This window comes from Podarcis gaigeae, assembly GCF_964106915.1.
Source record: "Podarcis gaigeae genome assembly, chromosome: 4".
Lineage (NCBI taxonomy): Eukaryota > Metazoa > Chordata > Lepidosauria > Squamata > Lacertidae > Podarcis > Podarcis gaigeae.
The window spans coordinates 22,234,887-22,259,384 of NC_139677.1; the positions used below are offsets into that span (position 1 = coordinate 22,234,887).

Genomic DNA, 24,498 nt, shown 5'->3' on the forward strand with positions numbered 1-24,498 from the left:
AACCCACAGCGCCACCTGCGTCCCTAAGCCTGGGGTAGCCAAGACAAAATTGGGTGGCATGCACACACATCAAGTGAGAGGCATTATTACAGTTCAAGGAGACCTTCTAGCCAGGCAAAAGCACCCCAAGGGTGTATCGATGTGTGACTGGGTGCAGGGGGAAATCTAGCTAGGAGAAGCCCAGAGAACCATTCAGCCCAGACACTGATGTCCAGCTCTGAGGGCCTTCTGGCGGTTCATTCACTGCGAGAAGTAAGTTTACAGGGAACCAGGCAGAGGGCCTTCTCAGCGGTCACATCTGCCCTGTGGAACACCCATCAGATGTCAAAGAGATAAGTAACTATACTACCTTTAGAAGACATTTGAAGGCAGCCCTGTACAGAGAAGTTTTTAATGTTTGATTTTTTTATGTTTCTGTATATGCTGGAAGCCACCCAAAGTGGCTGGGGCAACCCAGTCAGATGGGGGGTATTATTATTATTATTATTATTATTATTATTATTATTATTATTATTGCCTTTTAGGCCATGTTTGACTTGTTGAGAGGTGCAGACTTCCCTATTATAGTCGAGATGAAATTTGAAACAGAACTTCCTTCCATCCTGGCTCACTTCATACTCTTAGCCTCTATGCAACATGAGCTCTAAAAAAAGCTATTTCCCATTATCTAAACCATATGTTCTGCAGCAACGCTTAAATTTCTAAAATAAGTATTTCTGACCAAGTGGAAATGCCAAAAAAGAGAGATTCTGTTCTGATCATTACTGCATATTTGCGACAGTGTGGCAGATGTGCAATCCATACATATAAATGTGATGCCAGGAGCTCAGTCTTTGCCAGGGCCACAGTTGAATTATATTTTGATCCAAGCTGGAGCACACATGTTTAATTTTCTTCCATATTGCTGTCATTTGCATGGGAACAGAGGACAGCCAAGTCATGCAAAATTTATTAACGAGTAAAAAGAAACCCCAAAAAACGACCCCAAACCCAAAGATGGACTCTTTCAATTTATCTGACTTGTTTTAATTACTCAAAGGTCCATGATGGATTATCGCTCTAGCCTGGGGTACAAAGAGCATCGCAAAAAATAAGCTGCATTATGAGCTTATTCTTGTTGTCCTCTATAAATCCTACATCATTATTGTCAAAAGAACATGTCTTCAGACTGTTCTACTCCCTGCATGTACTCTTCTTTATGAACTGCTCTTTTGGACAAAAAAAAATCCTTCCAGTAGCACCTTAAAGACCAACTAAGTTAGTTGCGTGTTGAGTCCCACAAGCCACCCCCCAAAAAAATTCACGCTACACACATCAATTTTTGTTTAAGGTTTTTGGCATAATTTTGGCCACAACTTTATTCAAATACAAAATACGTGAGTGGTTGCTTAGGCATTGGTTATGACTATTGTCCTTGCCCTCAGGGACAGAGCTGGTCTTCCGGCCATCAACAGAAGCCAGCGTGGGAAACAAGTATTGGGTGAGAAAATGGAGCTGAGACCCAGTCCCTCACCTCTCACCCTCATGTTCCGGTGGGGCTTGCACGGCCCAGGTCCGACTCCGGGGACAAGGACGAAAAGAATGGCAAGCCCCTGGATTCCTTTAACGGAATTCCCATCCGCATCATTTGGAGGGATAGGCACTTACCCCTCCAAGCACCAATTTAACCAATGCCTAACCGCCAACCTTACAAGTTGTGACGATTTGCTACGCAGTAGGCAAAAACCAAATGGCACCAGCCAATCAGCCAGATGGCAAAATTCCTACCAGGCCCCCGCTCAAAGGCGAACGACCCCATGACAGGCATAGCATGGTCAATCAGGCATGACACCATCCTAATTAAAGGGAGGGAGGGCGGGTGATCCAGTGTAAATCAGCCAAGAGGACGTCCGAATGTCCGTCCCCTGTATTTATAGACTAATGACCCCTCCTCCAAATTGGCAACAATCAAAAATCCCCAGCAACCCAATTTTAACCCCTTAAAGGCTTTGGTTCTAGAAAACCCCATTCACCGCAGGGTGGCTTGTTTTCCCAACCGCAACACGTGCTCTCTGTTAGGGAGAACACGCTTTGCGTGTTGAGTCCCACAAGCCACCCCCCAAAAAAATTCACGCTACACACATCAATTTTTGTTTAAGGTTTTTGGCATAATTTTGGCCACAACTTTATTCAAATACAAAATACGTGAGTGGTTGCTTAGGCATTGGTTATGACTACTGTCCTTGCCCTCAGGGACAGAGCTGGTCTTCCGGCCATCAACAGAAGCCAGCGTGGGAAACAAGTATTGGGTGAGAAAATGGAGCTGAGACCCAGTCCCTCACCTCTCACCCTCATGTTCCGGTGGGGCTTGCACGGCCCAGGTCCGACTCCGGGGACAAGGACGAAAAGAATGGCAAGCCCCTGGATTCCTTTAACGGAATTCCCATCCGCATCATTTGGAGGGATAGGCACTTACCCCTCCAAGCACCAATTTAACCAATGCCTAACCGCCATAGAGCCCCAGCTCACCGCCAACCACTCACAAACCCAACCAAACCCTCAGTTTGGCCACCACTGCACCCAGCCATGCCTCATTCCCCGAGGCTGAAAGATGCACGCCGTCAGGTCTGAAAAAGGGTGCAGCCTTAAAATGAATCTCAGGATGGGTAATCACATCTCCACCCAATTCCAAAACCTTCTTAGACGCCGCAGAGTTGATGCGCTTTCTGACCCTTTCAGTGGCATCTGGGCACTGACTGCCCCTCCAAACTCGGCGTTGCAAAAGCTTAGACCAAAATATTTTTGCTGCAGGCACCATTGCCTGCAAAACCTCCAGGTCAGCCACAATAGCAGCATGAAGTGAAAAACAGTCCATGGCAACTAGGTCATTCTCCCCCAGCTGCACCACAACAGCCGAGGGTGGCCCTTCTAAAAGCAGCTGCCTTCGGATCCGCGGCAGGAACTCAGACCAGCGCATTCCCCGTCTGGACAGCCACGATAACTGCACATGTGGAGGAAGGCCGAGACCAGGACCCAATCCGGACTGTCGTGCTGCGACACCAGCCCAATGGACAATACTGTGCCCAATCATCCACACTCGGACAATCGCTAAACCTGAGGTAAACAAAGCAAAACAAATGTAAGAAACCATACTGTTAGCGGACATAACCTCTATACGCATTTGATTTCCAACGACCCAGATTTTTAATTTTAGCGGCCGACAGCCCCCAGTGCGCAGCCATCGTCGCAGCCCCTATCCTGAAGGAATGGGGGGCAAACCCATAAGCTGTGCCACCACAAGCCAGAATTGCCTTGCGCATCACTTTTGCAAACTGATGTCTTGCCAACGGCAACCCATTCTCATGCCTGAGCAACGGCCCATCCCCTGGGTTGCGCACTGCCAAATACTTAGTGACATCCTTTACGGGGCAAGGGCCAGCTTCTCCCGTAGCCGGAAGACGAATGAGGGCACCCCTACCCGACTGATCCGTTTTGGAATTCCTAACTGTAATTCGCAATTCAGCAGGTAATAATTGCACATCCTGGAGCAATAGGCCCCTTGAACGACTGTCCTTGTGGATCTCCACCACTAATTCACCCACTCTCAAAGCTCCAAAAAAGGCAATAGAGAAGGCAGCCGAAAAAAGGCGAGCCTCGTACCCCGACCAGCACACCTCCCGTAACTTCCTGCGCATACCGCTCAATAAATCAAAAGAGATGGGGCTGCGGGTCGCAGGTTGGGCGGGACGGAGTTTACCCCAACCCTCAAGGGCCTTGCGCACAATAAACTTTGCGCACGGATCTTTGTCAAAAAATGTCTTACTGAAAAATGCTATAGCAGCTGCCTGAATCCTAATAGTCTTAGCTGCATGCCCCAATTGAAATAAATGCGCCAAATAACTCAAACCTGCGAGGAGGTGGGAGGGACCCCCACTAGCTCGCAGGCTGACTGACGCATAAAATCCAAAAAATCAGACCAGGCCTTTGTATAAGATCTAAGGGTAGAAGAGGAAACAGACGCCGCTACTCCCTGCAAAACTAATTGCTGCCAAGGTTCCAGAGATGATCCGGGAAATATTCCGGATGTATTCGTGCCTCTGGAACCAGGAGTCTGAACCGCTCCATCTGAAAACGGGACAGAGCATCAGCAATTTCGTTAGACACCCCCGGAATAAAACGTGCAGAAAACACTATATTGCAACGTAAACAATGCAACACAAAGGCCCGCAAAAGGGCCGACACCCTGCGGGAGCGTGACGACAACCTGGCCAGCACAGCCACTACCGCCTGGTTGTCGGTCCAGAAGCAGACACGCCGGTTCCTGAACTCCTCGACCCATAAATGCACTGCCACTGCAATGGGAAAAAACTCAAGAAAAGTTAGGTCCCGCGTTATCTCTCCTCCCTGCCAGCCAGGCGGCCAACGCATGGCGCACCACCGACCTTTCCAGTAAAGCCCGAAGCCCAGGGAACCCGCAGCATCCGATTGGACCTGAAAATCATTATGCAAGTTCAATGTGTCTTGCCACAGAGACACCCCGTTGAAGTCCTCCAGGAACTCCAGCCAGATGTGAAGATCAGCCCTCACCTCTGTAGAGAGGCGCACTCGATGATGTGGAGCCCTCAAACCAGCGGTGAGTCGAGCCAGGCGTGACCAGAAGGAGCGCCCAGGAGCCACCACTCTGCATGCGAAATTCAGGTGTCCCAAAAGCGACTGGAGTTGCCTAAGGGACACCTTTTTTAGAGGGAGCAATTCCTCTATTACCTTCCTCAAAGCCACCAGCTTGTCATTTGGCAAACTAGAAGTTTGCGCGACCGTATCCAAAAGGATACCCAGGTAAGTAATCCGCGTCGAGGGACCTTCAGTCTTTTCCGAAGCAAGCGGAACGCCAAGTTCCTGCGTAAGATCGGCAAAGGCTTGTAACAGCACCGAGCAATTGCCGGTATCACAAGCCGAGGCCAATAAAAAATCATCCAAATAATGAGTGACCCCGCCCAGACCGGTTCTAAACTTGAGGGCCCACTCCAAAAATGTACCAAAAGATTCAAAAGCGGCACACGCTATTGAACATCCCATAGGCATGGCTTTATCGAAATAATAATTATCCTCAAACTGAAAACCCAGTAGCCAAAAGTCCTGTGGATGAATCGGCAAAAGGCGAAAAGCAGATTCAATATCGCATTTTGCCAAAAGGGCAGCGTGGCCGAACTTCCGAATCATCTTGATCGCCTGATCAAGGGACGCATATTTTACGGAGCAAAGCTCCGGAGGAATAACGTCATTGACTGAAGTACCCTTGGGATGTGACAAATTATGAATTAAACGAAATTCACCTGGGGCTTTCTTTGGCACGATGCCCAATGGGGATACGTGCAAATTATGAAAGGGGGGATCGCCAAAAGGACCAGCCATACGATGCATAGCCACCTCTTTTGCAATCTTCTTGCGGGCAACCTCAGGTAGCTCGCGCACCGATTTTTGGTTAGAAGGATTCCGTGCCACGGGAGACATGGCTACCGGAATCCGAAAACCAACAGAAAACCCATCACTCAAATAAGATGCGGCGTCCCTATTAGGGTAGAACTTCAACCAACTTTGCAGGACTGATACACGGACAGGAGTATGAGCCAAGGAGGTCAGTACGTTATTTTCCTGTCCCAGAGGTTGAAGGGAGGGGGGTGTTTTGCTTGGGGGGTTGTTGAGAACCCCCCTTTCCCCCACGAAAGGGCCGCCGCCCCACAAAACAAGAAGAAGCTGGATGCGAACCATTGCATTTTTCGCATGTGTGAGTATATTTGCACCCCTGGCGCTGACAGGAGCCCTTATTAAAATCCCAGCAAATCAGGCGACGGCTAAATCTAAATGCCGAAGACCTCAGTTTTTGATGCTCCGGAACCTTTTTATCAATGAGTGGAGCTACGTGAGTAGTCCAGACATCGAGATCCTTACGATCCCAGCGGGCTGAGGGGATCTTGGCAGCGCGGCGCCTGAAGTTCTCATCATATTTGATCGCAGCACTTTCACCAGCTTTGTTGAAAGCGGAGCGAACAATAGACAGATAAACTATCAAATGAAGAGATCTCCGAGGGTAAGCCGCCACGACTACACCAGCGAAGACCTGGAAACAATCAAGCCAATGTTCGAATGTTCTGTCTATAGTGGAGGCACCCGGGCGTTTTCTAGACGTCCCTTTCTCCTGATCCTCCGAAGGTGGAACTAAGTCAAAGATGTCAACATAACGGCCGTTCAGAATCCTAGACCGCAGTTTGGACGACAAATGCAAACCTGGAATGATGTCTCTGGCCGAATTGGTAGAGACTTTCACGTCAGGTACCAAAGCACCGCCCTTACATTCTTGGACAGCCCCATACTTCGCCCGATGTGAGTTGGCCCTCCGTTCCCAAGCCCACCGTGGCAGCCCCGAGGCCGATTCGCCAAAACCCCAGTAAAGCTGCATTGAGCTACCAGACTCATCATCAGAGCTGGAGGAGGACGTACCAGTATACGAAGAAGAAGAATCACCCCTCCTCCGCTTGGCATGCTTCCGTGAGGACCTTCTGCGGCGACGTCTTCCGCCCGAAGATTTCCTATGAGGAACTGGTAAGCTGTCTTCAATAGAAGACTCAGAATCAGGGCTCCGTTGGGATACACCTGCAGAAGCTTGAGGAGAGACAACAGGTGAGAGGCCGGAACCCGACGCCACCTCATCCGGAGGCTGGGCCATCGCACTTCGTCTGGCGGAAGAAGCCGAGGGGTTCCTACGCCCTGAAACCCTCCCGGAGGAATGACCTGCCCTCCGTGAGTGGCGACGAACAACAGGTAAGTCACGGGGCTGGGTGAACTGCTGATCCACCATCGAACCCCTTGACCCTCTTCTCCCATCTTCACTAGATGACGGTGAAATTGGAGACGGCGCCCTTGCGGGATGAGGCGGCCTTCCAGACACAGAAGGTTGGGTGGAGCAATGTTGAAGGAAACCATCCATTTCGGCTGCAAAGCGAGATAAGGCTGCCGGGTCGCCGGCCATACTTGCCACCAAAGATTGCACCCGCCCCACTGGTTGACTCGGTGTAGGGGAACGAAGTGCCTGCGATGGGCCTCTAATAGGCCGTTTTGACGTGGAAGCTGAGCCGGGGTGGGCAGCAACTCTCTTCGGAGCCATCCCTGCTATTCAGAATCAATACAACAATCAAATGACCGTCAATCAATTTCACTATTATATTTATATTATTATTGTCCTATGTATTAAATTATTTATAATAATTTTTTATTTATTTATTTATTTATTTATTTATTTAATATTATTATTATTATTAGTATTAGTATTATTAAATCTAATAAATTATTATCCTATTTATTTATTTATTTGTTATTTATTTATTTGTTATTTCCTTATTTCATTTATTAAGTATTTCAAACAACCAAATGAACTAAACTTAAAAGTAAATTAAAACAACTGCACTTCCTGAGTCAGGCCAGCGGGGGGCGCCAGCTAGGCCGAAACTCAACCAGGGAAGGTGCAGCAGCAAGCCGCGCCACCAGGGGGAGCCCCGGCACACAGCTCAGCTGCAATAACCCTGCGTGGCCACCAGAGGGCGAGCAGGGAAAATCAGCGTCGGGAAAACTCCTCCCCCGCCTGAGCGCAACAAGGAGCGGCAGAAAAATGTCGGGCGCAACAACGAGCCGCAGCCCCAGGCCCGGGGAAAACGATCCCCAAGTTAAAAAGGGGGGGCGGCCTGGCCCGCTAGGCCCCGTCCACGGCCCTGCCGCCGCTAGCTCGGCCGCGCTACAGCCGCCGCCGCCCCTGAACAGCGCGGCCGCCCGCGTTCACGCGGCAAGCGGCCGAAAACCTGGGCGAAGGGAATCCCCCGAAGCGACTTCCCCCGCAACCCCAGACCCGCGGAGGGGCCTTGAAAAGGTGGGCGCCGCTGCGGCCCTGATTTACGGGCCGATCCAAGCACCTTCGAGCCCCCGGCGCCAAAATAACCGCTAAGGTAAGAACACCCCCAAAGTTTACGCGATGCCTAAGCGGCTCGCTGCGGGCCTCCTGCTTCAGCCCAGGCTTTAGCCTGGCTAACCGGCAGCGGCCGCCGCTCGCGGAACGGGCCGCCGAGCCCCTGGGGAAGGCCCCAAGCCGGGGGGGGGGGTGCCCACCCTCAGGCCTAGGCGTTAAATTATCCTAAAATTAAAATAATGGCAACCGATACAATTAAATATTAAACAATTTGTTCGATAAGGGGTACACGAGATGGGGGGGAATGGGAGGGGGAGGAAAAGGGGGTTACTTAGGAAGGGGAAATTCAATTATGGAGCAGCACGAAAATAACAGAAAAGAAAGGAAAAAGGGGGGGGGGAGATTTTAAGTCTAGGCCCAAGGAATCGAAAGTAGAAAACAATAAGCTCAGCAATACAACCGTCTCTCCTGATCCAGTGTAAATCAGCCAAGAGGACGTCCGAACGTCCGTCCCCTGTATTTATAGACTAATGACCCCTCCTCCAAATTGGCAACAATCAAAAATCCCCAGCAATCCAATTTTAACCCCTTAAAGGCTTTGGTTCTAGAAAACCCCATTCACCGCAGGGTGGCTTGTTTTCCCAACCGCAACACGTGCTCTCTGTTAGGGAGAACACGCTTTCTTGGTATGAGCTTTCGTGTGCATGCACACTTCTTCAGATCTGAAGAAGTGTGCATGCACACGAAAGCTCATACCAAGAACTAAGTTAGTTGGTCTTTAAGGTGCTACTGGAAGGAATTTTTTTTGTTTTGACTATGGCAGACCAACACGGCTACCTATCTGTAACTGCTCTTTTGGAATTCGTTAACAATAGAGGGGGGACAAATCTCCCATGGTTGGGCATCTGGATGTGATCAATATTTGGTACTGTTGGCTCTTTTAAAAGCTACTGGAATAGCTGCCCATTTCGATGTATTAAAATGAGTTGCATGGAAGGTACCTGCCGCAAACGGACTCATGCTTCTATGCTATCTCATTGGGATAGCAAAGGTCTATTATTTCCTACAAAAGACAGTGAAAGAATGAGGTGATGCAATTTTAAAAACATAAAGGGGAAATAAAGTGCTGGAAATAAAGGGGAAAACATCTTGTACATTGAGAAAGACTGGACATATTTTGACCTCTAAATCTGATTTTCAGCTGCTGATGTCTATCTGTGCTTGATGAACCCACTCCAGGGAAGGATGGAATGAACAACAGATAAGAGACAGCAAGGAAAAGAATATTGGTGAGTTTGTCTAACAAAGTTATCGACCTTTTCCTGCTTTGCCATCTGTCTGGGAGGAAAAAGCAGGAGACAGCATCACTGCATCTTCACCTTTACCCTTTCTGCCAATGAGTAAACACATGACCCATTACAATTCATACCTGAGTCACTCATCTCTTACTTCCCCCTGCTAGGTGCTCTTGGAGGAAACTGATTTTCTAGATCTATTTCAATTTGCTTGCCCTATATGGTGACCTGTGTTGAGAGAGACAGGGGAAATGTGCCCCTGTTAATTCTCCTTGACCAAAGTAGGCTTCCAAGGATGATTTTGCTCTAGGGGGCTTAGTTTGGTCAGAATTGAGTATACACTTCCAGAGTTAATACTAAATACATTACTTTCGGTAAATGAACCACCATAGCTGCTAGAGGGCCATGAAAATTTGTGTGCTAGGCTTTTTAGACTCATCTACCCATGAACTGAGGGTGGCACTGTGGGTTAAACCACAGCACCTAGGAATTGCCGATCAGAAGGTTGGTGGTTCAAATCCCTGCTCCGGTGAGCTCCCGGTTTCTCAGTCCCTGCTCCTTCCAACCTAGCAGTTTGAAGCACGTCAAAGTGCAAGTAGATAAATAGGTACCACTCTGGCGGGAAGGTAAATGGCATTTCCGTGCGCTGCTCTGATACTCCAGAAGCAGCTTAGTCATGCTGGCCACATGACCCGGAAGCTGTACGCCGGCTCCCTCGGCCAATAAAGTTAAATGAGTGCCGCAACCCCAGAATCGGCCATGACTGGACCTAATGGTCAGGGGTCCCTTTACCTTTACCTTTTTACCCATGTACTATCTGAAACCAAAGGGGCACATTGGTTACCAGATATGAATTCCACCCCGTGGCTCTCCTAACCCACTAATGGGAGTTTGAGTTCAACAATAAGTGTCAGCCACAGACTTCCAATCCCAGCATTAGTGTTCATTACAGTGTGGTCTTCTTCTTCTGAGTGGGGACACTCCTTCATTGTTTTTGTTTTTCACAAGCTGTATGCAGGATGCTGGTTTTTGTATTTTCATTTAAAAAGATAATATAGTATGTAAAATATAAAATTATAATTCCCTGGATTCCTAGGTCCAGGTTTGGGGTACATACTCTTTGGTTTGTGAGCCCCAGCAGAGATTTAAAATTACAAAACATGCAGCAAAGTAGAGCATGGAAATATAGCCTGTTAGACCATTGTAATATCCCTTTCTAAATTCCTTCCAAAGTTCCCCACTTCCCTTAGCATAGAAAGAGACCACATGTTTAGTAAGTTAAAAATGATTGATTTACAAACTCTTCAAAGGTAGATTCATGTGTCGTTTCATACAGCAGCAAGAAAAGACAGACAGTTTAACTTAGATTCCAAAAATTGTAAGAGTTTCTAAATTATTTGAATAGAAAGGCAAAAATGGCATGCTTAAGCCATATGGTCTAAATTTGGAGCATCCTGCTTAGACTTCCTGCTAGGGTTCATATGGTGGAAGTGAGAGGACAAAGAGTTTGGTAAGCCTTCTTCCCAAGGTGAGACGGTGTGACCTAGCTAAGCCTGGCAAGACTCTGTGGACTTAACCACAGAGTGCATTAAAGTTAAGTATGTTGGTTATATGAGGCTGATTTATCCCACAGGGACACTGGCATATTAGGTCTACTATGGAATTATATGGAACCACACAGAGTGTTAGAACTATGTTCCTTTGATGACCAGCAACAGTGCTTAGTTATCCTGCACCTTCTGTAACAGGAGAGGTTCCTCAGCTCCGATAAATAGTCCCACAACCTGACATTTATTTCATGCAACTCCACTATTAATACTATTTGTGTGGTAAACAGAAACAAGAGCTGTCAACCTTCTCAAGTTAATTTACTATACTGGAGAAAATACATAGTCCATGTTTGAATAATATTCCACCAGCAGTTATGGATTAAAAGAGAGTGGGGGAGATGGAAAATTAGAGAACATCATCTCATGTAGAATAAGGTCCCTTGTTGTTGCTAATAAAATAATTAACTTCTGGGGTGTTTAAATTCATGTTTTTAATAGTATTTCCAAAAGTGTTCAAGGTACAAACTCCCATACACATGCGGACACACACATGCCCGCAAACATGTCTTCAATTTTAAGCATTCAGTGATCCCAATATGGAGAAAAGCTTCCTTCCATCTGCTTCCTCAGCAGTACTTATTCCTTCAGAGTAAACGGAACAGCTCTGGCAGAAGATTTACAAAGAATAGAACACTATTGCATAACTGGCATTCACTGCACTGCAATCAACACTTCCCCTATATCTGCTTCTCATATCGAGTGCAACTTATGCATTCTGGGGATAGTGCCTAAAGTCAAAATCACATATAGTCAAAACCAGTGTGGTTTTTTTCTGGGGAGACGCAGGGGTACACATACCCCTAAATATTTTGTGAATCTAACGGGAGAAGAAACTAATTTTTTAAAAATAGTTTCTTCTCTAGCATGGTGAATCGGCCACATTTCCTGTCATGGTGTTTCCTGAGTCTCAGATGGAAGCGGGCGTTTAATGTGTGAAGTAGGAGTTGGAATCTAGCACTGTGATTGGTCAGTTTTGTTGTTACCACCGCCAATGGTGGCTTCATTTCCTTTCCCACTGTTTCCTGAGTCTCAGATGGAAGCAAGCGTTTAATGTGTGAAGCAGTGTAGAATGTGGATGTGGGCTGTTTTACTGATGAAAGTTTGACCTCAATATGAGTAATACATGTTCTTTGTACTTTGGGCCATTTGCTGCATTTATTTTTCTCGATTTGAACTATAAAATGGTGATTTTCTTGAGTCAAAATGAGAGAAACATTTTTAAAGGGGAAAAAAAGCACTGGTCAAAGCACATTGGGTGCAATGGTGGTTGCTACAGCCTCTCCCCCCCCCCACCTTCCCCCTTTCTTTTTCTTTTTAACTTTGTCAAGTGTATAAAACTAAATGCACACAAGTTAAATGTGTGCAAGTTGTGAATGTACTGTATACAAATGCTTAACTGGTTGCTTCTTAATACTAATAGCTTGAATACTAATAGCTAGAAATTGGAAAGAAGCCAAATGTACATCAGTGGCATAATCTGGAGCATAACACTTTCTGGAAAACTCTCTCTCTCTCTCTCTCTTTCACACACACACACACACACACACACACACAAAACCTGTGTGGCAAAAGAAAGGAGACACATTCATGGCAGTCTGGTGGCTATTCATCCAGCAAATGAACAATGACTCTAGGACAAACTGTATCTGACGCATTCTGTAATATATGGTTGTTAATATTTTCCTTCATATTGATATTATTGTTTGCATCTGAGCTATGCCTTTGGGTTTGGGGAAAAGGAGAGGGAGGATATTCCAGTTGTTGTTTTTAGAAGTCAATAAAAATTTAGGGGGAAAGGTTTATGCTTGGGTGACATGCATATTCTTTGAATAAAGTGGACCTCTTTTTAAAATAATAATAAAAAACTGAAACGAAAAACCAGCCAGTGGGTGGTGAACAGTGGTTACTGAATAACTGTTGACACTGAAAGAGTGGCCAAAGTAGGAATTATCAAATCAGGTGACTATCATTGTTCAATATGTTTAATGCTACAAGCACCTGGTTCTTTCTTCATTATACAATTTACAGAAGACCAAAGAGTATGCCAGTCTATAACATCAAAATAATTATTCCATGTAGCAAAAATTTGATCCAGTGAAGAAAAACGTATTTTAGTGACTTGACATTAGGTAATGGAAAGAAAAGCTGAAAACTGCCTTTCAGTTTGCATACACAACCCAAAATTTCTATTTTAATTACACAACAAACCTGGGGCTTATGAAATAAAGAACACAGGGTTTATATGTTTTAGCAGTACCCTCCATGGAAAAATCCTTCTTCGTTCTCCACTGTAAGAAGAAAAAACAGTATTTTCAATAAATGTCAATTTTTATATAGTATACAGGCTTTTATAGTATACAAGCTTTACAAGAGAAATCTAATTTGCAAAGATAAACCACCATACATATTTATGCATTTATTTGTACTTTATTACCGTTTGGAAACATTAGTATAATACATTGGTACCTCGGGTTACAGACGCTTCAGGTTACAGATTCCGCTAACCCAGAAATAGTACCTCATGTTAAGAACTTTGATTCAGGATGAGAACAAAAGTCGTGCTCCGGTGGTGCGGTGGCAGTGGGATGCCCCATTAGCTAAAGTGAAACCTCAGGTTAAGAACAGTTTCAGGTTAAGAACAGACCTCCAGAACGAATTAAGTTCTTAACCCAAGGTACCACTGCACAGGGAGATATGAAATCAAGCCGAGTAAGATTGTCTTCTATTAGCATGGTCTTCACGGTGAGTCCGTAAGTGACCATGGAGGTCAATTCTGGATCCACACATCTTTCCACAGTAGGGACAAAGGTTTCTGGTTGGGAGTTGATCACAGTGAGAGTTTGCCAAACATGCCTTCCTCTTAGCACATTTCTCCCGTTTGTCCTGAGTTTGAGCGTCTTCAAAGTCCATGACACCTTTGGTAAAGGCTGTTCTCCAATTGGAACGGTTGCAGGCCAGTGTTTCCCAGTTGTTGGTGTTTAGACTACATTTTTAAAGATGTGTCTTAAGAGATCTTTAAACCTTTTTTGTTGACCACCAGCATTATGCTTTCCATCTTTAAGTTTGGAATAGAGTAGTTGCTTTGGAAGACAATAATCAGGCATCCGAACAACATGACCAGTCCAATGAAGCTGATGTTGAAGAATCATTGCTTTGACACTGGTGATCATTGCTTCTTCCAGGACACTGGCATTAGTTTGCCCAAAGCTTGTCCAATGCCAGTGCTACTAGGTGGTGGTCAAAAAGCATAGAATCATAGAATTGTAGAGTTGTGGCACACACTGAGTGACTAACTAAAAAATCATAGTAACGTTTCTGAACATAACAATTTTTTAGCAAGTGTCCCGGAAGCCAATTAATGCAGCTCTGTGAACTTGTGTTGAACTACTTTCTCTCCCCTTCGAAGAGAAGCAACTTCAGTGCTAGTCAAAACTTCCCTGCCATCGAATAATGAATGCAAGCTGTTCCTTGCCCTGGCAAACAGGACATTTTTTGCTAAAGAAAACAGCTGGGGCATGAAAACAAAGTGTTTGCATTTCAATATACTGTATTTTTTGCTCTATAAGACTCACTTTTCCCCTCCTAAAAAGTAAGGGGAAATGTGTGTGCGTCTTATGGAGCGAATGCAGGCTGCGCAGCTATCCCAGAAGCCAGAACAGCAAGAGGGATTGCTGCTTTCACTGCGCAGCGATCCCTCTTGCTGTTCTGGTTTCTGGGATTCAGAATATATTTTTTCTTGTTTTCCTCCTCCAAAAACTAAGTGCATCTTGTGGTCTGGTGCGTCTTATAGAGCGAAAAATACAATTTCTCTCTCAAAAAGGGATTTTTTAATTTTTAAAAAATACCCTTCCCTCCCCAGCAGTGGAGGTTGGTGCATGATAGCAAATGAGGCATTGCCCCCACCAAACTCAGCTACCACTCACTTTCTTAGTTAAAGCCATTCCACAGAGAAGCATCCCTTGTCAACTTCCTCGTCCTAAGCCTCAGTGTTGTTCTAGAACAGGGATAGGCAACCTAAGGCCCGGGGGCCAGATGCGGCCCAATTGCCTTCTCAATCTGGCCCGCGGATGGTCCAGGAATCAGTTGATTTTACATGAGTAGAATGTGTGTTTTTATTTAAAAAGCATCTCTGGGTTTTTTGTGGGGCATAGGAATTTGTTCATTCCCCCCCCCCCAAAAAAATAGTCTGGCCTACCACATGGTCTGAGGGACGGTGGACTGGCCCTCGGCTGTAAAAGGGTGCTGACCCCTGCTCTAGCAGAACTCAGCAGGAAGAAGGATGAGGACAAAGAATTAGTGGGCTTTGCCTGCCGTTGGTTCCGGCGCCACCTGCTGTTTGTCTCCCTGCCTTCAGCCCTACCAATTTCAATGAGCACCAGCCACCACTGCTCCTCAGCTATAATCTCTCTGAATCACTACCACCCTGCACTGCACTTAACAAAAGGAAAAAAAGAGGAAAGAACACTCATTATTAACACTTGATTCTGAGAATCTGGTCCTTAATTTAATTGATCCAGAGTGATTGTTTGGTGCTCTTGTTTTAAATAACATTCAGATGCACAGGCATTCTTTCAGCATGCCGCGGGTTATTTTGTTAACTGCAGAAGGCGGGGATTTAATCTGGTACAGCACCAAAAGCAACCTGTGACCTGGGGGGGGGGTCACCGATACAAGCACCCACATTGAATGACTTTTGCCAAGTCCCCCCGGCCTGTTTCACACATTTGTCTGCATCCTTGTGGAGCGTACAAGCAGGGAATGATCTTTGACACCCCGACACCTGTGTCCGATACTTTTATGTGCAGTCATTTCTGCCTTTGGGACACATGTTGCAGTTATGAGAGACAGCCGCTACCTGAACAGAGTCTGTTTGTTTACTGGAAGTGGCAGGAGGTAAATCAAGGGTGAGGGACATGTTGACCTCCACATGTGGCTGGACTCCAACTCCCATCAGACGCAGTCAGAGCATGGGCAGTGGTCAGGAATGATGGGAGTTGCCACCTAGCAACATGTTTCAGAAACTCTGGTTCATTGGATTCCATGGTTTTACTCTGAAATATCCCAACTAAGTGTACATTAAAGGTTTTTGACCATTTTGGCCGCAGCCTGGTGCATGGTCTTCAGGCAAAGGAGGCCATCACTTGTGTACCACTTTGGGTTCCAAGATGGATGAAAGAGAGGATGTAAACGTAAGGAAAATTAAATAAATAAATCCCATTCTATACCCAGGAATAATTGAACTCAGTGAGGGCTTACTTCTGAATAAATATGTGGAGTGATTTCTCTGCATGGCTAATGGAATTCCTCACCGCAGGCGTTAATTCTGAAGCCTTCTAAAATACTTCACCAGCCAGATAAATGTAACCTTTTTGTTTTGGAGAAGTTTTGTAAATACAGTAGTACCTCTGATTACATAACCCTCTGGTTACATAAACTTCAGGATGCAAAAGCGGAAAACCTGTAAGTATTTGACTGGGTTTCGCCACACGCACATGCGCAGAAGCTGTCCTCAGGTTGTGGAAACCTCAGGATCCAACCGGACCTCAGGAACGGATCCCATCTGCAACCGGAGGTACCACTGTACATCCCTGGTTTGGGAGGTATTACATCAGTGTTTTCCAAACTTGGGTCTCTAGCTGTTTTCGGACTACAATTCCCATTATCCCTGACCACTTGCTAGCTAGGGATGGTGAGAATTGTAGTCCAAAAACAGCTGGAGATGCAAGTTTGGGAAACACTGAATTATACCATCACACCATTTTGTGACATGCATTTTGAAATTATCTGATTGCTGTGGGGTTTTTAAGAAACAATCCAGTTTAAATATATAGATAATTAAGATGCTAAAGGACGCGGGTGGCGCTGTGGGTTAAACCACAGAGCCTAGGGCTTGCTGATCAGAAGGTCAGCGATTCGAATCCCCCTGAAGGGGTGAGCTCCCATTGCTCGGTCCCAGCTCCTGCCAACCTAGCAGTTCGAAAGCACATCAAAGTGCAAGTAGATAAATAGGTACCGCTCAGGCAGGAAGGTAAACAGTGTTTCATTCACTACTCTGGTTCACTAGAAGCAACTTAGACATGCTGGCCACATGACTCAGAAGCTGTACGCTGGCTCCCTCGGCTAATAAAGCGAGATGAGCGCCGCAACCCCAGAGTCGGTCACGACTGGACCTAATGGTCAGGGGTCCCTTTACCTTTACCTTTTAAGATGCTAAAATGTGACTTTGGGGAAGTGCTTCTATCTCATCAGAGACAAATAACACGAGACCTTAGCCACCATGTTCCTGATAAGCCACTTTACCATTTTCACGAGTTACATAGACATGAGGCTTATTAGAAGAACCATATGAGAGATCCAGAACCAACCTTCTTCCACCCTATCCTGCCACCAGCACTTAGTAGACTCTTCCTTGGACCTCTCTGGTACTCCTCTGGTCCATTCATATTTCCTTAACAGGATGTTGCTTGTCCTGGAAACCTTCCCCAGAAACTCCTATTGTTCAAGAACCATTCTGTTAACACCAAGTTGCCTGCTCAGCTCCCATAAAATCGAGGCAAGCCAAATGACTTCCAGGGCTGCTGGTCTGCAATAAAACACCATATCGTGCACAGTCCTGCCTCATCAAAGGCTACACTGTTTTTAACATCCCATTACTTTATTGTACTAAATAGGGAAGAGTTGACAATTCCAAGTCCGTTCATAAATATATCTATCGAGACTAGTCTGTTTCATCTGTTTGTTTCCTCTTTCGCTTTTGAGGACTCATTTCACTTATAAAAACACCTGACTGCTCTTACAGTTATGCTCTCTGTACCATTAATTTCAGCTGCTCTTTGATCCGAATTGCAGCTGGAGCTTAGCATGCCAAGACTGTAACATCTTGCAGCTTGCATTGAAATGGAGATTAGACCACAACCCAATAGTTCTGGGTGGTTTCACGTGATGGGGGAGGGAGGGAGGGTGGGTTGGCAACATTGCAAAAGGCAACACTTCATTTGGCAAAAGCCAAAAAGAATGACAGGGTTCAGATATCAGAAAAATAGAAAGGGAAGAGACCTAAGAAACTTCAGCTCAGGAATAAAGCACACAGGCTAATATGGAAAAGCCTATCTGTGAGGGATGCCAGCTTATCAGAAACAAACAGCCCATGCTACTCTTGTTCCTTTAACAGAAGCATAATGTCCAATGATAATCAGTTGAGGCTTTCCAAAGCATGGTCATCAGCTGATGTTGGTAAATTAAGCAGTTATCAAAGGAACAGCTATAGGACCAAGTTCAGAACATGACAGCCATATTGCCTATAGCAGAAATTTGGAGCCTGTCTTGCATCAGCACCAGCAAGCATGGTCAACAATGAAGGGTGATGGGAGCTGAAACCAACAACATCTTGAAGACCACTGGTTTCTCCATTTCTCCAATTCATAGAATTATTTTGCACTTGCATATCAGAAATTTTGTTAATTTTATTCATTTATTTGGAATTAACTTTACACAGATTTCCCGTGGATCCTTTGTCTCAGAAGGGCCCTCTAAATTCATCTCATGTGTTGCTTCGGATGTTCTTAAAGGTGAAAATACGGTACATCTTTCAGAGCCTGGACCTAGGCTTTCTATGAAGTGCAATGAGACAGGAGGGCCTCTTTGGACCAATTTCTACAACAGTCCGCAGAACCTTCTCTTGCAATAATTTATGTAGTTCTTACATACACTAGAGAATTCTATTGCTCTAAGGTATTTTAATCATACTGGAACTTTTTGTTTCATTTAAAATTGAAAATAGCTTTCAAAAGCCCCTGTGCACGATTATTGCACAGCATTCCTAGACTCCTTCTAGGGGGTGATGGAAACCTTCCAGCAAAAATGAAAGAGCAAAGGAACCTATGCTCGTAGTCGAGTTTGTCTTGCTATTACATTTACCTGAGGGACAATATATGACAGCTGGATGGAACAGCCAGTCCTGAAATCTGATCAAAAAGAGCTGTGCTCAGCATTCCTGCACAAAATATTTAAATTTCTTGGAAACTCATTTTCATTATCTTAGTTTTACTGTTGCAATTCCTCTTGGATATTTCAGCTGGAGGATATTGGGATTAGACTGGAGCTATTGACCACTGTACCAGTAACCAGACTTGGAGTGCTTCTCCTTCAAGCAAAGGGTCACTGAAGTTGAACAGTGCAGTACTTTGACAGTGCAGTTCTTTGGTCCGACCAGCTACTTGCTCAGTTTAAAAAAGATGGGTTTGTTCACATGCTACGTGAACGAGCATCTCCACTCCCATTGTTCAGCCCAGACACTGAGGTCCACCTCCGAGGGCCTTCTGGCGGTTCCCTCACTGCAAGAAGTGAGGATACAGGGAACCAGGCAGAGGGCCTTCTTGGTAATGGCACCCTCCCTGTGGAACGCCCTCCCATCAGATGTCAAGGAGATAAAGAACTGCACTACTTTTAGAAGACATCTGAAGGAAGCCCTGTTTGGGGAGGTTTTTAATGTTTGACATCTTATGTTTTTTAGATGTGCTGGAAGCTGCCCAGAAGGGCTGGGGAAATCCAGTCAGATGTGCAGGGTTCAAATAACAAAATTATTGTTGTTCTTATCATGCACCTTTTAAAAAGAGGCTGAGGATTGGCATACTGGTGTAATCTGAGTTTATGGTGGCAGGTCACATGATCACTTCATCTCGTGCAAGGAGGCAGAAAACTCCAACCAAGGTTATGAGGACTGGCTCATTCGTTTTGAGAACATTTGCTTTGGAGAAAGCGAGCACTGATATTTCCTGCACTGTTTTTATGACAAAAAAGAATGCCACCATTTCCACCACTTATGTCTCTCTGCATCCATGAAACTGGCAGCCTTATGAGAATCCAATACTTGGTGCCTGTTGTAAAATGTTCCATTGATATTGCAAATCACCCTCATTTTGTCAGTGGCTCTGGACATGCTGAGTGAATTGGTGAGCTTTGTGTTATGAATTAGATCAGAATGGAGAGCTGTAATGTTCTTTCCTGGCCATGCTCCATGTTTCCATTAATCATTTTTGCAACTCTACACTGCAGCTAAGGAGATTAGAAGTTTCATAAACCCAAACACAGGCCAGTGTCCTTCGGTCTTCCAGGACTGTAACTGCCAGCTGCGATACAGTTAGAAGCTCCTCTGCCTTCTGCCTGCTTTGGCCCTCGGGACCTTTTCCTCTCCAATTTGGAGCAGCTCTGCCAAATCAGGGCGATGACTACTGTGAACACAACTGCTAGGTGGAAATGGCTCCCATTTACTTTCTGATCCAGCTCTGGGGTTATTCATTCTGTTTATTTCCATAGTTACTCTCCACATTCCGACTGATAGCCAAAAGATAATTCCACCTGTTCATAGGAAATCCACATAGCGCCATTTCCAAGTGATGACAGCATTTCACGCCATTAAATTTCCTCTAGTTTTGGCTTGTGCAATATGGGACCCACCTTGCGCCTGCAAGATGGTCGACAACTGCTCCCTGCTCCATTTTTATCTCTGCTTCCATGGAGCTGATGAGCTGCAACAAAGTTAGGCTACTTTTAACACACGAGAGAGAGAGAGAGAGAGAGAGAGAGAGAGAGAGAGAGAGAGAGAGAGTGTCACACAAAATTGCCAATGTGAACATTTTGCATACTTTGAATCATAGAATTGTAGAGTTGGAAGGGACCCTGTGGACCATATATTCCAACCCCCTGCAATGCAGGAATATGCAGCTGTCCCATACAGGGATCGAACAATTATGGATAGTAGTTCATTACTTTTTATATGCCTGTTGTCTTTGTCCATGGAGTTTTCTTGGCAGGGATACTGGAGTGGCTTGCCAGTTCCTGCTGCAGGTGGATCACGTTTGGTCAAAACTCTCCACTATGACCTGTCTGTCTTGGGTGGCCCGGCACAGCATAGCTCATAGCTTCTCTGAGTTATTCAAGCCCCTTCGCCACGGCAAGGCAGTGATCCATGAAGGGGAAGACAGGAGGGCCTGGCATGCTCTGGTCCATGGCCTCACGAAGAGTCGGACACGACTAAACGACAACAAGTTCATTACTGTTCAGTTATTATTACTACTACTACTGTTAGGTCTGTTCCAATGATGATGATGATTCCAGTGCTATACCACCCCACCCCCCCCACCCCCGAAAAAAGAGGTGCTGGAACTCACCATAAATGCCTCCCTTGCTCTCTTATACAATGGTATCTTGGTTCTCAAACGCCTTGGTACTCAAACACTGCAAACCTGGAAGAAAGTGTTCTGGTTTGCAAACTTTTTTCAGAAGCCAAACGTGCTCCATTTTGAGTGTTACACTGAGGTCTGCCCTTTTTTGCTATTTATTTTGCGTTTTTGTTTTGGCAGCTTTTTTGTTCTGTTTTTTTGACTGTGTGGAACCCAGTTCAGCTATTGATTGATTGATTGATTGATTGATTGTGTGACTGCAGTACATTGCTTATTGCTTTATTTTTATGGATCAATGGTCTTGTTAGATAGTAAAATTCATGTTAAATTGCTGGTTTAGGGGTTGTTTTTAAAAATCTGGAATGGATTCATCCATTTTGCATTACTACCTATGGGAAAGTGCACCTTGGTTTTGGAATGCTTTGGTTTTGGAACAGACTTCCGGAACAGATTAGGTTTGAGAACCAAGGTACCACTGTAATGGCAATGGCACCCACCTGAGAAATGCCTGGGAGGGAAAGCCTTGTCTACTACTAGCATTATTATTAATACTAATGATAACCACTAGGAGAAGGAGCAGCAACAACAACATTATCCACATTATTGTTGTTGTTTAGTCGTTTAGTCGTGACCCAGTGGACCAGAGCACGCCAGACACTTCTGTCTTCCACTGCCTCCCGCACTTTGGTCAAACTCATGCTGGTAGCTTTGAGAACATTATCCAACCATCTCGTCTTCTGTCATTGCCTTCTCCTTGTGCCCTCCATCTTTCCCAGCATCAGGGTCTTTTCCAGGGAGTCTTCTCTTCTCATGAGGTGGCCAAAGTATTAGAGCCTCAGCTTCAGGATCTGTCCTTCCAGTGAGCACTCAGGGCTGATTTCCTTCAGAATGGATAGGTTTGATCTTCTTGCAGTCCATGGGACTCTCAAGAGTCTCCTCCAGACCATAATTCAAAAGCATCAATTCTTCGGTGATCAGCCTTCTTTATGGTCCAGCTTTCACTTCCATACATCACTACTGAGAAAACCATAGCTTTTACTATACGGACCTTTGTTGGCAAGGTGATGTCTCTACTTTTTAAGATGCTATCCTTATTACTGGGATATTATATTATTATTATTATTATTATTATTATTATTATTATTATTATTATTATTACCACCAAACTACCAATAATATCCCCCCAATTCCCCAGCCTTTTAGAAATGAAAGTGCAGTGTGCTACATTCCTCTCCTAGAGACAAAGTTAACTAGCCACATAACTGCCTTTCCTCAAGGCCCACAAAGTGTGGCCCTGCTCTCTAGCCATCCCCCAGCAGCGAGTGGATGGGAGTCTGCTGTTACCTCTTGCTTCCCCTCGGCACTGCTCTCTTGCCACACAATTTACAGGGTTCACAACAGCTTAGAGGACAAACAGCATTTCTCTCCACACTTGAGTTGCAACTCAAGGTCATTTATGCTTATCCACCTTTTTGCATGTTAAAGTAATTCACTGGCAAAACGCCAACATTCCTCAAGGAAGCCTCGGGCGGATTCTAATCCAGGCTATGTTCTGTTCCAGATTCCATATCTCTTCTGTTGTCTTTAATCTTGCTGCAGTTTGCTGCTTTCTCTCACTGAGTCTCTGGTGATCAATTATGCATCTTCCTCTTGTTATTAGTTCTCGGAACATCTCTGTTTACCTCTTAGCGAGGAACATTTCCCAGCATAAGGTTATATATATGTTACACAATTTGGGCACGATCCAGCTATAGTTTAGACAGCTTTAAATAGGGCTGAAACGGCCTCTCTGCCTTACTCTTACAGCCCCTTCTCAAATTGTGAAAGTGGAGAGGCTGTGTTTTCTGCCATTTTGGTGTGGGGTGGTGAAAACCGATTTAATTTTCAAGGGGAGCTCTTACGTTATGATTTATTGGCAACTTAGGTGAATTTTTCCAGCTGTGGCTGTAGTACACCCTTTGGCAAATTTGGCCCTCAAGGCCTTTGTGGGAGGACATTATATCACAACTGTTATGTACTGAAGTTCTCACCCTGGGCCAGCAGGGGGATACTGTAGATAGTTATGCCAATAGGGGATCGAAAGTGACGTTCAGTGATTGGATAGTTTTAGAAAATTGTTACAGTTGCGTTGTACTGGAGCTCTATATAAGCAGGCTGTCTGAACCCTTCAGTTCAGTTCTGTTCTGGCCTGTGAATAAACAAGAGCTGTTAGAAGAATAGCTGTGTCATCTGATATGTTCACCCACAACTTAACAACAACGATGTCCTCAGGACCCTACTGGGAGGAAAAAGCTGCCCCCTGTGTGGTGGCCACTCACCCCCTAACAACCTGATACCTTCTGGACCAAAATCCAAATCACTACTATTAAGATGCAATCCAATTCCTGCTGAACTGAACCACCTAACCATTTGGTGATGGAAGCACATTATCTTTGTATCAGGAGATAAATGAGAAAATATCACTGCTTACAATTTGGGTACAGTAGTTAGTGCATAGTGGATTACAGGACCTGGCTGTATGGCTCGACAAGATTGCTTATTGCTTGTTTTGCTTCATATCACTGGCTTGTTAGGTCCATGGAAAATATTGTTTTGTTGTTGGCTTCCATCTGTCTTGAGAGACATTGATATGCACTTCCGGGGGTGAAACCAAAGCACTGTCCTAGCAGCACCAAAGTAACCTCCCTGGGGTGCAGGAATGGGTAGTGAGTATGAAGGCAACAAGACCCCACTTCTCGGCCTTGTTGATGTGGTCCAAAGGAAAGCAGAGCAATACATTTAGCACCAGCTTGGCTGCAGGAATGGCCAGGTGGAGGCATATAAGGTGTCATCCAACCATCTTAGGGACTCCACTCCAGATTTGTGTAAGGTTTATTCCTTAGCCTTTTCTTCTACTAAAGATACCCTGCAATGCAGTGGAGGTTTAGCATCAGAGTTTTCCTTCTCCTAGATGGGCTATCTTCCCATATGGGCAAGCCCCATCTGTCCCTTACTTCCCTCTACAGCACATGCAGAAACCGCCTTCTTGACCGTTGGGCCCACTATTGGTCTCGTCGGCTCAATCTATCCCTAATTCATGGAGGGTTTCAGACCCATTGGCTACCCTCACCTGGTTTAGCCGATTGAAGCCATTTCCTGGGCTGTGGCTGCTGTTGCATATTGACAGCCACAGGTGAGAGCTGAGTGCAGGGTGTGAACCTAAGGTGGACAAACTACCTCAGAAGGAGCAAAATGTGTCCCCTCACCAGAGGTACTACTGCTCCCTTAACACCCTGTCCACCCCAAGGAAAATATACAATACGATAAAGGCTGCAAGCACTTAGGACAGACCTATGTGCTCTTCAGCTGTGTCAGATGGGTGTGGAATAAGCTCATGAGACTCCTCCCAAGGAGCCAACATCTCTCACAGTTTTAATTACATTTCTCCTCAGATTCCTCTGCAACAGCTGGCTACATTATAAGGCTTTGGACTTTCACCA

At 45.4% G+C, this 24,498-nt stretch overlaps 1 long non-coding RNA gene across 2 annotated transcripts in view; it reads left to right on the plus strand.

Moving 5' to 3' along the window:
* LOC310843007 overlaps positions 1-24,498 on the plus strand; it is a 57,700-nt gene that overhangs the window by 20,147 nt on the left and 13,055 nt on the right. For both annotated transcript variants that reach the window (XR_014563446.1, XR_014563447.1), the window contains exon 3: positions 9,135-9,222. This is a non-coding gene — a long non-coding RNA (uncharacterized lncRNA). The remainder of the gene's footprint in view (positions 1-9,134; positions 9,223-24,498) is intronic.